Source organism: Phoenix dactylifera, chromosome 5, assembly GCF_051530095.1.
Source record: "Phoenix dactylifera cultivar Ajwa chromosome 5, Ajwa_hap1_PhDact_Kaust_v1.1, whole genome shotgun sequence".
Lineage (NCBI taxonomy): Eukaryota > Viridiplantae > Streptophyta > Magnoliopsida > Arecales > Arecaceae > Phoenix > Phoenix dactylifera.
Window position 1 is genome coordinate 8,690,224 of NC_143194.1, and position 13,760 is coordinate 8,703,983.

Below are 13,760 nucleotides of genomic sequence, written 5' to 3' on the forward strand. Positions count from 1 at the left end.
CTGATGACACTAAAGCCCTTTTATTCAGCTTAGATTTGTAGTGCCTTGTCAACGCTGTCAAAACTTTGATTGTTGCCAAGATAGCCAAGGACTGGCATTCATTGTAAATATTCAAATGACTCAATACTCATGGATGGTTCATTTTTCCAGTGGTAGCCACCTGATGGTGAGTTCCCTGTAAATTTTTGAGGTGCGCTCCTGTTTTAATCATCTCATCTATGAATATATTGATCTTTGAATGGCTGGTTAGTGCATGGGATGAAGCCAGACAGTAGATTGAATAAACTAGCCAGAAGCTAATGCTTGATAGTCCTCAAGCGCATCTGTTACAGTCTGGAAATTTGTTCTATTGAGATTACACTAAACATTGAAGTCTATGAACTACTGAAATTTGAAACTCAAAGCAAACAAGTATAAAGGAATCAGAAGTTAGTAATTTTTATCATTTAGAAGTGAAACTTCTGTTTTGGTGATTCATATCTGCAGATCGCCAAGCGGAACAAGTACGGATAAAATTAGTCAAAAACACCAATGCAAGCTTTCTGTGATTGAGCCCCAATTCTCATGCAAAAATTTCTGGGAGATGTCTCCGAGTTTAATGTTCAACCTTGTTTGATCTATCTGAGCTTATCTTTGTTGTTTGGGTGTATGTTTACATTTAGAGTCAAGCTCAATGCTAACATCAATGCTCAAGTAGTTCATGGTTATTCATTATGGCTGGTAAAGCTTGAGATTATCCATCTTTGGCATGAGAATTGCGATTGGCACATGCCCAACATGATGATATAAAGAAGTTATCTTACAAGAAAAGTAGATTAAGAATCACCTGTTTTGAATTTTCTCAAACAAAAATAAGGGGTGAAAAGAATCATCAATCTGGAGGTTGAGAAATTTGAGTCATCGACTCTCTAGGAGATTAGGTTATGTATCCGGACATCTTCCCATGAAGATAATGTCAACTATAGACAGATTTTCATGTCTAGCTGTGTATGAGCCTATGTCAGTCCTCCAAAAAACTGGTACAAATTGCAGATTTGCCTGCACAACTCTTAGGTTTTATTAGAATATTTTGGTTGAAAGTAATCTAGAGAAACGAAATGCTTGTAGATTGTGCGTTGAATTAAATATCTCCTTAAATAGATTACAATATAAAAAAAACAGCCCAGTGCATGGGACTCCTACAATTATATGGACAGATCTATGTGACCTTACTCCTGGATGTAGGAGTGGCTGTTTTAATATTTTGAACCTATGACATTAAAGTCATAATAGAGCAATCTTATCATTATGCCAAAACTCACTCTCTAAGTAAATAGTACAATGTAACATTTCTTATTTGCTTTCCAAATAATTAATTAAAAACAAAGGATCCACAAGTTCACCATCAACATTTGATTTATTGAAATCTTATCACAAAAAAAAATCCTAGCAAAAGATTTGCAATGCTGAAGCATGTTTTTGGTTCAAGTCCATAAAACTGAAACTCTTTAAGGGATAAAATTAACGTATACCTACTTTGCCCCACCTTTATAGTCCTTACATACAAAAATCTACATTTCCCCCGCATGGATTAATGGAAAGGCATGGGAACAAAGAAAAAAGAGGTGAGGGTACTTCCCTTCCAGATTTGTTATGAACTTGAAAGCAAATGCAGTGGTTGCTTGGCTCGCTGGACAATGACAAGTCTGCAGGCCTCTTGCGCTCACCTAAAGTTGCCAGTCCCCCTCATGCCATTGTTGCAATCATCACAACCTCTCTCTTGTCCCCTTGATAAAAAGGCGACAAGAAGCCATGACATGCCCTTAGCAAAAAAAAAAAAGAAGCCATGACATGCCCAAAGCTTTTATGATGTTTGGAAAATAGAAAGGAATGGATGGAAGCTAGAATTCAACCCCCTATACTGTGAACTTTAAAATCTAATTAGTGCCTTTACTACATTGGTCCTTACCTTATCGTCCTAACGCTGTGTCACAATCACTGTAAAGTGGCACTCTCTTGTTGGTTTTCCTAATCATGGGGCTGTTTTAACTAGTTCGATGCACCATCTTTTTCCCCATATCATCGATTCTGTGCGTTAACTTGATCATTGTTAGACCTCTCATTAAGTAAATCATCGCAACTTTATTAAGTTGTAACTACTCTAACAATTGACCATGACCATCATTGAAGTATTCATTGGTTATGCTAATAATTCTCATAATTTTAAACCCTCTGTTGTTAATGTTGACATTGGATATCTTTTTAAATCTTAAAGAAGTTACAACATTTGCTGTGAATCATGGCTTGAAGTTGGTCACAAGGATGTTACAGTCAACACACCGCACAAGCTGAAAAACCATTGTCATCTATCCATTTGTGACTGCTGACAATGAGCTAACAGAAAGATTAATTTTATTTTATCGGTATCGGTCATCGCCCCCATATTGAACAATTAAACCTAGGATACCATGAATGTGAGCAAGTTGAACATGGTAGAGATGCCTAATCAATTCAAATGTATGGATATGCGACAATCTGATTGTACAACAATCAGTTTGTTTGGTGACAAAACCCTAGATGTTCGCGTCATCCATGTCAGGAATGCACCTCCTAAAAGTACAATTGTGGTATAGTTGATTGAGTTGCCCAAAGATATTGAGACAAGGCGAAGTTGTATGATAATTGATATCTATTATAGAACTTAAGATTTTGTCTTACAGTCAAACAAGTAAACAACCATATCCACCGACATGTAATTTATGTAGGTTTGGTTCTTAGAATTGAAAATCCAAATGCTTCTACCTATCTAATGACTTCCAATCTTTCTTGTTCAACATATGACACTCAGTAGTCATTGAATTATTTTTAGGTCTTCCATGTCATGCAGGAGGCAAAACAACTGATGTACTTCCTGCTAATCAGCAGAATCTCTCAATGTAACTCAATCTGAATCGGTAATCCTCCCCTACTAGAGAGAAAAGAAAAAAGAAATGCTCCTAAAATAAATTAGTCCTCACAGAGCAAGTTGGCTTGGGTCTTCTAAATATTAACATTATCTCTCTCTCTTTTTTAATGATATTTATCAAAAAGAAAAATGCTAGATAGCCACAATAGGTTAGCACTAAGATAATCTAGTCCACCAAAGTATTAGATTAGGTTGTTACCATTTATTATTATTATTATTATTATTATTATTATTATTATTATTTGACTAGAAGGTTCCTATCCATTTAGATGCAAGAAGCAATCAAAATTAGGTAGTACGTTAGATTTGGCAAGAAAGGCATTACATAACATGGGTTTAGTTGATTCGTAGTGCCCCTATGGTGACTAGTTCCATCTACCGACCAACTATAGTGTCTTCATCTTGAAATGAAATGGGCATATCTCAATCATGGGCCATAGTTTTCACATGCATAGGTGTTGCTATCTCAATTTTGCCAAGTAGCAATCATAGCCTTGGTCGCATCTTAGTCATTTCAAAAATAAGAAGTTAAAACTTGTCTTCCCTTCCATACCATTCTAAAATCAAAGCATTGAAAGTCTATCGGAGCTCCAGCACTCTTACAAGAAAGGGGTTATATGACAACCTCTTGGCGAAGCCATTGGTGCCTGCCACTTTGGTGCTAATTTTATAGGAGTCGAAGCATCGTGCTTGCTTTCAATTTAAAAACAATAATGTTACCACCAAATGTGAATTTAAAACCTAGATTGGTCGAGTCATTTAAATCTATTTAAATAAATGGGTCTAAGTGAGGAATTTATCCAATTAAGTTAGGATTACTAAAAAGTTACTTAATTATAAATATGTTACTTTTGGATTTGGTATTCAAATTCGCGGAGTCACTCCAACATGAATAAACTCTTAAAACGAGCCCTTAACTACTAAGATGGTGGTAAAAGTATGGTGGGCTATGAGCTAGTTAGGACTTCATTCAAATAACTGTAGATGTTGCGTAGTTTAGAGGAAAAAAAAAATAAGAAAATTGTAGTGAATAAAACAGAGTGAACTATGTTTTGGAATTTATTTAGCATTTTTTCCCTTCATTTAATTTGGTATCATCCCTAACCCTAGAATGTCCAATCCTAGATCTTTCTTGACTTATTTTATTTTTATATCTTAAAATGTATTGTTGACTAGTGAAACCCTAACCGAATTTGCAAGTTGGATATGGCTCTATCTGAAATAATAGGATTGGACATGAATTGGTTTCTTTCGATTAATGTTATAAATGTACCCTATATAATTAAAGGTTTTTAACTTAACTCCGATTTAATTTAACTCAAACACTAGACAATTTGGTTGGGGTCGTCACTCCATGGGATAAATACTATTTTCTCTGTGGAAGCCATGGCAATCACTTCTTGTTGAAGCCTTTGCCTAGTTTCGAAGTCTAGGCCATTTTTTTTATGGAACCTAGAATCCAGCTCAATCAGATAAAGATGGGCGAAGGCGAGAGGTGATGCCCGGCATCATGTCGCTGCCAACGCTTGTCATTGGAAAAAGACATCCATTTGGGCAGTTGAAGTAGGTCCCATGAAACAACCCTTTGAGTCATGTAGTGGAGTGGAGTGGAATGGGGCATTTGAAGGCTCGTGCCAATTGGTTCTTGACACGTGTTGGACTTAAAGAGGAGAGGGGAATTGTGTGCAAACTTGCCCGCCCAGGACATATTCCATTAGGTGGAAGGGTAGGTGTCCAAGCAACAAAAGGTGATTTGAGTAGGATAAAGTCAAAAGGAGCATGGAGGAGATTAGGCATATTATTGAATCAGATGGAAGGTTTTTAAAGCCAGTTTAAGTTTCTAATTGGCAAGGGCCCCAAACCAGGGGTAGTTGCTTTCCCCAAGGAAATTGATGTGATTAGAGAAGACAAAGAAGGTGCCAACCACATAATTAGACAAGCATAGAACCCATAGAAGCGAGCACCACAGAACTATTATGTGCAATAAAGAATTTGGAATGGAATCATGCAGGTTTAGTGGGACACCCAGCCCTTTTAGAGCCAGATTATGTGCTGGGCCAAGCCCATTTGACTAGCCCAGAGCATGCTCGCTATCCAAAAAAAAGAAAGAGAATGCACATGTTGCACACGTGCGAAGGAGGAAAAAGGACTCCCGATAGGAGTCTCTTTTCTCTCGAGTTCGTCAAATGGAATCCAACTCCAAGCCGAATTCCAGTCACGACCGAGCTCTATTTAAAGCTTTTCTTATTCTCCCCATCCTTCCCCACGAGAGAACTAGCTCTAATCAGAGTTTAATCGCTACATTCTTCTCCGATTTCTTCCATGATCAGAGTTTATAGCCATGGCCAAGCATTGTCGGAGGCCAGGTGAGAGCCAAAATCCTTTGATTAATTCTTCCTCTACTTCTTTTCGAGTTCATGGATCAAGGATTCCGGCTGGTGATCGCCGGATTTTTGGTGGAAAAAGAGTGATACCCTGTTTCCCCTCTTTCGGTAAACCGACCCTTGCTTCGCTTGTTTCCAGCTGGTTCCACCATCGGTGCTTGCCATCGGAGCCTTCCTCTAGTTCTTCGCAATGGCTGGAAGCCATGGCCGGAGTCCCTACCGTAAGGATGCCTCTATTCTATGGGTTAAGGTGGGGCCGAAACTCCTATTTTTGATGGTTTTAAGTGCTGTTAGCCGCTAGTCGTCATCGGCCGCTTGTTGGCTAGCCGTGGGTCGACCTCGAGCACCAATTGCAACCACCTTCTTCCCTTCCTCTTCCTTGGTTATAGAGAGAGAAGCTTGTTCTCTCTCTTCCTCTCTTCTCCATCTTTTCTCTCTCTTAATTCTCTCTCTCTACTCTCTCTATAGATATGTTAGGTTTAGTATAACACCTCTCTTCATGATTTTCGATCCACCTTAGTGAAGGGCCCTGATCCTTGGCCGGCGGGTGGTGCGCCATCCCCCACCTTGTCCCTTCCCGGATATTGTTAGACTTGGTCACTCTGATCTCTACCGAAACCTCTGTATCCTAGTATAAGTATGATCAGATAAATTCTGCTTTGACTGGACCCATAAGTACGACTCTTAGTGGTTTTTGGATCGACCTAGTGAAAGATCCTGATCCAAGATCGTCGGGTGGCGTGTCAGCTCCCACCCTGGCCACTGTCATACACGATTAAATTTGATCGCCCCGATTTTTCTTAAACCATCTATGCCCTAGTCCGAGCATTATTCAATAAATTTTATTTTGATCAGACCGACCGGAGTGTCGAGCACTCCCGCTTGGTCAGTCCTGTGAGAGTATTGAAATTAAGATTTTTATTTAAAAAAAATTATGATAAAATTTTAATAAAAAATATAATTTTTTGATATTAGTCTCTCAGAAAGATTTTTAGAATTAATTGAATCTGTTAGATGGATTGTGTTCGCAAGGTAAGTAATATTTTATTTTTCTAAATTTATCAGTAATCGTTAAATTATTATATTCATTACTTTTAAGTGGTATTATTCATTATGCATGAATTAGATAAATGGTAAATTATTACAGAAAATATTATTTTAGAATATTATGATGATATATAATTTTATTATAGATATGCTTGATTGATTTTGACTCTATACGATTTTAGAATTAAAATATAAAATATAAAATTATTTGAATTTCGACCTCGCTATGTTGAGTACTTCGCCAATGGAGGCTAATACATTGGCACATGATTTGTCCTAAGAGTTGTGTCCAAGATGATTAGCGATATACGGCCAGTAGATCAGCGGTCCTGAAGGACTTTGTTGGAAGATGATGTGCAGCTCACTGCAAGAAGATTAGTTGGTGTTATGACGCTGCCATGGAATGATGCGGTCATAGCTCAGTATCGCTAAGATGAATTAAATACTTGAAAGAATTTGTATCTAAGAATAGAATTTAATATTTTAAAAAAGATTTGATTCGTATATTATAACTGCATATATGTTAATTTTCTGTAAATTATTATCTATTTGATTGCCCGATTTTGTTTAGTTAAAGTGATTATTACTTACCGGGCTGCTTAGCTCATTATACGATTCTTTTTTTTTTTTATAGATTCAAAAAATTAGCCTGATTGGATTTTTCAATATGGGAGAGCGACTAGAAGAACTTTGGCAAAAGTTATCTTAAAGTAGAGTTTTATTTAATTGATGTACTACCTTAGAATATTGTTAGAATTGTGAGATATTTAAATGTCGAGCTAGTTATTGAAATAAAGTTTACATATTATTATTTAAATTGTTCCATTGCATATTTATGAGATCATGTTGAGGTGCTCTGCATGCCTGTGGAGAGAGTTTTCTATGAGTATGCGGCGGTTGACACGACCTTCGGTTCGTAAACTCGAGTTGGTGGCATGACATTAAGTGACCAAAATCTGGAACTTTTATTGGAGGGAATGGGCATTTGTTTTAGTAAATTGTGAAGGCATCAATATTCATGGAGTTGCAAGAGTGTAGCATGTCTACTGACTATTAGAGCATATTGCTATGGCACCATGGAAAGGAGGAAGCCAAGCCATCCTTTTAAAAGGAGGAACGATAGGCCTTTAAGGCGAACTAAGGGGACTGCAAATAACCAAAATCTTATATAAACATTGGGCAAAGCCACTTGATGAATGAAAATAATGCAATTATGCACTTCATACATGAGTTTATGCTAGGGTTATAGTATGTGTGTGTGTGTGTGTGTGTGTGTGTGTGTGTAGTAAATCTTGCATTATTGTTACCAAATTAAGTATACATCAACCATGCATCTGAAGTGGGCCATGGTGAGGCTCACTTTTGCATGATTGTCAAACCCATCAACCACTTTTTGGAAATTAGGCCCAAGAACTGTCAAACATGGAGAAAGGATACCAAATTGTGGCTCCACTCAAAATAGATTCCCTTAAGCAAACATGATATCATGAAATGCGAGCGCTAAGCTCGCTCACTTCATCTAATCTGGCAATGATATGTGACCCATGATGATGACTGGAGTTGCTAGTTAGTCTGGCAAACTGGCATTCGATTAGGACCCAACCTGGTTGAGATTCCATATCGACTTGGAATTAGACTTGTTAGATCCAAGAGAATATGTATGTGTATATACATATTATAATATATATATATATATATAGAGAGAGAGAGAGAGAGATTGGGCTACACTCAAATAGATCTCCATTTAGATCCTGTCACGTTTGGATTGGATGATGGAGGCCCCATATTGATAATATAAGCTGTTGGATATGTTCCGCTATCTCTACCTTGCTTACATATTAAAAATCATGTGATTTGGAGATAGCTAACATATATATCAAGTGGTTCAAAAATGGATAGTCTACATAATATAATATATATATAACTTGATGTATAGGTTAAAGAACTCTAAATTTCATAATTTTTAGTATGCAAGAAGTTTAAAGGCAGCAGATCATATCCAATATCTCGGATCGTTATTGTGGGACCTCCATTATTTAATGTAAATCTCATCGAATTTAAGTTTTCATTCGAGTGTAGTCAAGTTCAACTTGCGCTCTCTCTCTCTCTCTCTCTCTCTCTCTCTCTCTCTCTCTCTCTCTCTCTCTCTCTCTCTCTATATATATATATATATATATATATATATATATATGTATGTATGTATGTATGTATGAAAATGTATGTGTGAATTTAGATTTAGTATTGTAGCACATGTATTTTATAAGATTAGATGCATTGGGCAGATTTGATCCAACTTGATTATGCCTGACCGGACCAAACTATTAATAAATGAGGTCAGGATATGGAGCAGATTTGATCCAACTTGACTATGCCTAACCAGACAAAATTATTTATAAATGGGGTTACGATTTAGTTTAAGAGCCACAAGCAATTTAAGTTGCGGCCAAGAAAAGTGGGACCTACACATTTGCTCTCCCTATGATGACATTTATTTGTATTTGTGCCCCTCAGCAAGGACTACCTTTACTTTACTTTCTAATGGGGACGCTGTCGGGCTCAGTTTATTGCTCTAATATTTTAATTTGCATGCTGTAATGGTCAAGTTAAGCCTCCCACACCAGCCAAAGTTCACAACCCCTTCCACCAGAACTCCTCAAAAGAAGACTAGCATCATTTATATTGTTCAGATTTGTCCTTTTTTTGTTTTTCTTCTTGTAAATATAGTATATCTAATTATTTTTTCTGTTTTCCTAACTGCAAATTTAGCAATGATTTTCTGTAGTTTAGCATTGGATGATAGAGGAGCAACCTTATCATCAGCTAGGTCTGTATTTGAGAACAAAATTCAATACTATGCCATTCAGGCCCTATTTCCCAGTGAGAAATTAAGCAGCCTCTTACAGTTCCTAACATTTGGATACTGTAGTCACAGCTCAAGTAAATGAACTATCATGGCATTGTTGGTACGTGCTATTTATTTGTGTTATTTGAGCCCAATAGTAGCTTATGGCCTCTCTCTCTCTCTCTCTCTCTCTCTCTCTCTCTCTCTCTCTCTCTCTCGCTGTGTGTCTGTGTGATAGTTTGAGAGGGAGACCTGCCCTCGGTGTAATTGCCCAAGCCATTAGTTGCTTATGGCCTTTAAAATGGCATTTGGCTTTTTTCTGTGATGAAATAGTATTTTGGCTTTGAGTTAATATGAAGAACTCTTATTTGTTGTCCTTGAAGAAGTGAAAAAAACAAGAAGTAGATTTATATACCATGTCAAACTTGCCATAGCCAATTACAAGTACAAGCAACACTCTAATATAACTTCTTTTAGTTTCTAGTTCGTAGTTCGTAGATTGTAGCTCCTAGTTACTGCTCCTTTCCCCCAAAAAAATGACACCAATAGCGAAAGCCCTTGAAAATCAAAGCATTAAGGACTCACAATCATCTATCTCTTTCCGATTGAAAACCGATGGTATGCTGGTATACTTATCCAAACCCAGCCATCGACCTGTTTTCTGTCTATCTCAACCTGAAAGGAGCCAACAAAATGTCAAAAGGAGTCAATTTAGCCAACCTTTCTTATGAAAAAAAAGATAAAACCAATTTAGATTAATTGGTGATAAGTTATGGTATTTGAAAGATGTGTAGACAAAAAAGTGGGACAAGCTCTTGGACTTAGCATTATAATCTTGAAAGACAATTAAGATGGTAGTCTAGGTAAATTTCCCTTTTCCCCCCTACTTTCCTGCACAACAATTCCCTAGCGAGTAATTGATTGAAAAAATATGTTACAAAAGGATGATCATATGCTAGTTGACCGATGGGGACTTTGGCCAGTTGCGGAGGATGCCAACCCGAATTTAAGGTATATATATCTATTCATGCATAGGTTTATCCTATTCTAGAGCTTTCAAGAAAGACCTTTGTACTTTGGAGCTGCGAATGCTTTGCAATGTACATCGAATTAATGGACCAATAACGTGTTCAAACTCTAAATTTGGAATAAATTCATCATTGAATTTACAATTGTAATTTTTAGCCACTTTTAACCCAGAATATATAAGAATTTGACCAACGGCCATGAAATATCAATGGAAAATCTCAAAGAGACCTTGTGATGAACTGTATGGACGTGTGTTTAATCCCATATTCATTATTCGTTAGATAGATTTTAGGTATTTATACAGAATTAAAGAGTCCAAATAATACCTTCCGACTAGCCTATTTAGATAAGGTCTTGGGTTATGATAAATAGTATCAGAGTGAACTAGGCCCATAGCCCATGCAGACTGGGGGACACTGCAATATGGGTTAATGGAGACTGACCATGGGCCAATTAAATTTAAATAAATTTGAACTTTTAGTATGACAAAGATGTCAAATTTTTTTTTGATATTTATATAAGATCAAGGAATCCAAATAATGTACTTATACAAGATTAAGGAATCCAAATAATATCTTTCAGCTATCTTTTTTGGATGAGCTCTTAGATTGTTATGCACGTTTCTAAAAAAATCCCAGCATTTGTGCAAAACGTGATGCCTTAAAAAATATTGCTAGCTCCATGTGGACTTCACTGGTTTTGATCTTTGGATCTGGTGGATCCCCAAATCCTTGATGCATCACTATGCAAACTTTCACTTTTAATGAAGATAATCTACTGTGATTTCTTAAATTAATTTACTCACTACTTACAATCGATTCTTTCAGTGTTCTTCCGAACCTTTAAATGGAAAATATACTTTTGTGAAAAATATCCTTTTGTTAAGAACCAGTTTCAAGAATATGTTTAAATATTTATTTATTGTTACATCATGGAATTAATGTTTAGATTTTGATGAAAAAAAATATAATAATGCAAACTTAATTAAGAATTTTAGGCCTTACCTAGTTTAGAGGCAAGTTGATCACCATTTGTTGGGGACTGTGGTCCATGCCTCCGTAAGCATACTTGCATATATAGTTCACCATTTAACAATTCGATTGCTAGTATAAGTTAGTCCTGAAATATGTCTCCCAAGAAAAACAAGATAATAATCCAATTTAAATAGCATGAGACATCATGTTCTACCCAACTATAAGAAGAAGGATACTTGCACTGCTCAGCAACAAGGATACTTTTCTAAACCTAAAGTAAAGCAACGCCCAATGCCAAAGTGTGCATTGTATGATAATTAGCAGCTTAACTCATCATAAGCCAAGCTTAATATCTCCCTTCAATGGAGTAAACCACCTCTCATTGAAGTGCAACCTCATTTAACTTGGGTCACCTTTTGCCCCACCAATACATCAATCATAACCCAAGTTAGAAACACTACCACCTTTTTTTTTTTTATCTCCATCATTAGGTATCATTACAATCTACCAAAATATCCACACTACCACCATCATCACGGACATGCCCATGCATGGATGGCCCTCACCAATCCCCAGACACCTATGAGCTAGAGTTCTCTAGGCAAGCAATAATTGCATCAGTGCGAGCATTCAATCATTCTCCAAATCCACATTGCCTACACGTAAAAACTACCTTTAAAATTTAAATAAAAAAAAAAAACGCATCAGAGAGAGCATTCAATGGTTCTCCAAATCTACGCAACTACACGTAAAACCTACTTTTTTTTAAACAATTTTTTAACCCAAAAAACTGACGGTAGCTATCCTATTTCTCTTAAAATAATAAGCAACCCTATTTTTAATGCCCTGTCCCACGGATGGGAAACAGTTCCCCAGTTCTGAATGCATGCCTTAGAATATTATTATCCTCACGCTGCCCTCCGGTCTGACCGAACCGGGACCTCCTGGACCGGGTCCGGGTCTTACACGTGTACGTGCATGGCTCCATAGGTCGAATTCGAGGCCGTCGTTTGTGGGACACGTGGCAATGATGCCTGTTCTCCGGCACGCGTGTGGGGACATTGGGAAAGGAGGGACAGAACTGTAAATTGGAACTAAACGACAAAAAATCCCCTCGAGAGGATGAGGGATGGGAGGATAACGCTGGGACCCGATAGAAGCGTATGCCACTAGAAGACAAGTGATTTACGTATGGACCACCGTCTAAACTTTTATAATTTTGGGTAAATTGTAAGGGTAATCATGGAAAAGGAGGTAAAAACTGGGAGTTGTGTGGGACCCGGCTAGGAGTTAGGAGGAGGAATGGGACCGTGCGAATCTGCAGGAAAGTCCGTGAACTTACAGCGTCCGGCTTCGTATGCTAAAGCCGAGCCACTCAACTTGGGGTTTAGCAGGCTAAATGTGGTTTTCATTAGGAGTAATGAAAAAAAAGAGCTTCATGTTACTTGAGCTTGATCCTCTCACATTTAGAACTTGAAAGACGAGCTGGGCAATCACTGGAATCCATATTTTACACTGATACAGGCCGATATATTTTACAACCATAATTATCCAACTTGATTCTCAAATTCACTCATAAATTTGAAATATTATTACTACTACTAGTATTATTTATTATTATTATTATTATTTTAGTTAATAACGAAGAGAAGATTATGATCTCTCAATATATAGTATAAGTCTCTTGATTTTCTAGAATTATTCTAGATTTATATGAAGTTCAGTGGATTCTCTTTATTATCATCTTTCAGTGCATAAAAAATACAGAGCTAGAGTGGGACGAAAGACTCCATATTGTTCTTTTTGGCGGTATCTAACTTGCATCATAGTATTTGCAAATAGATTAATTATTTAAGGATTGTCTAGACTGGATGCAATATAACGAGTTAATGTAGGCATATAGATAGGTTAATCCATCAATCTAACTTTATATATATCATCAGGTGAAGCTTATTCAATAATTTTCATATCTTGTCGATTTGGATTCAGTTCATTGGCATCTTTAGATTAATATATTGCTCATATTAAGTTGTTATATGTCAATCCAAATTATCATGTCAATCCATCACTTCATACTAATGGAAGCCAAAAAAAATCATGTCAATGTACAATTTATCAATAATGCATTATAAACTTGTTCATGGTCCCTTTATTCTACAGAGAGCTTGTGCAGATTTTTCTCCAACTAACCAATGGATAGTGATGGGAGGCAAAATGGATCGTCCCACTCCAGCTAAGGGTGGCAATTGGATCGGATCATAAAAGAATCGGATCAGAAAATCATAAATTTGAACCCGACCTATTTATTAAACAGGTCAGAAATTACAATCTGAACCTGTCATATTTAATAAATAGGTAATCCGACCCGACCCGTTTAATCTGTTTAATAAACAGGTAACCTGTTTGCCCAATCCGATCCGACCTGTTTAACCTGTTTGCCCAACCCGACCCATTTAATCTGTTTAACCTGTCCAACCCGATCTGTTTAAATCCGTTTAATCTGTTTAGACCTGTTTAACCCGTTTAACCTGTTTAGACAT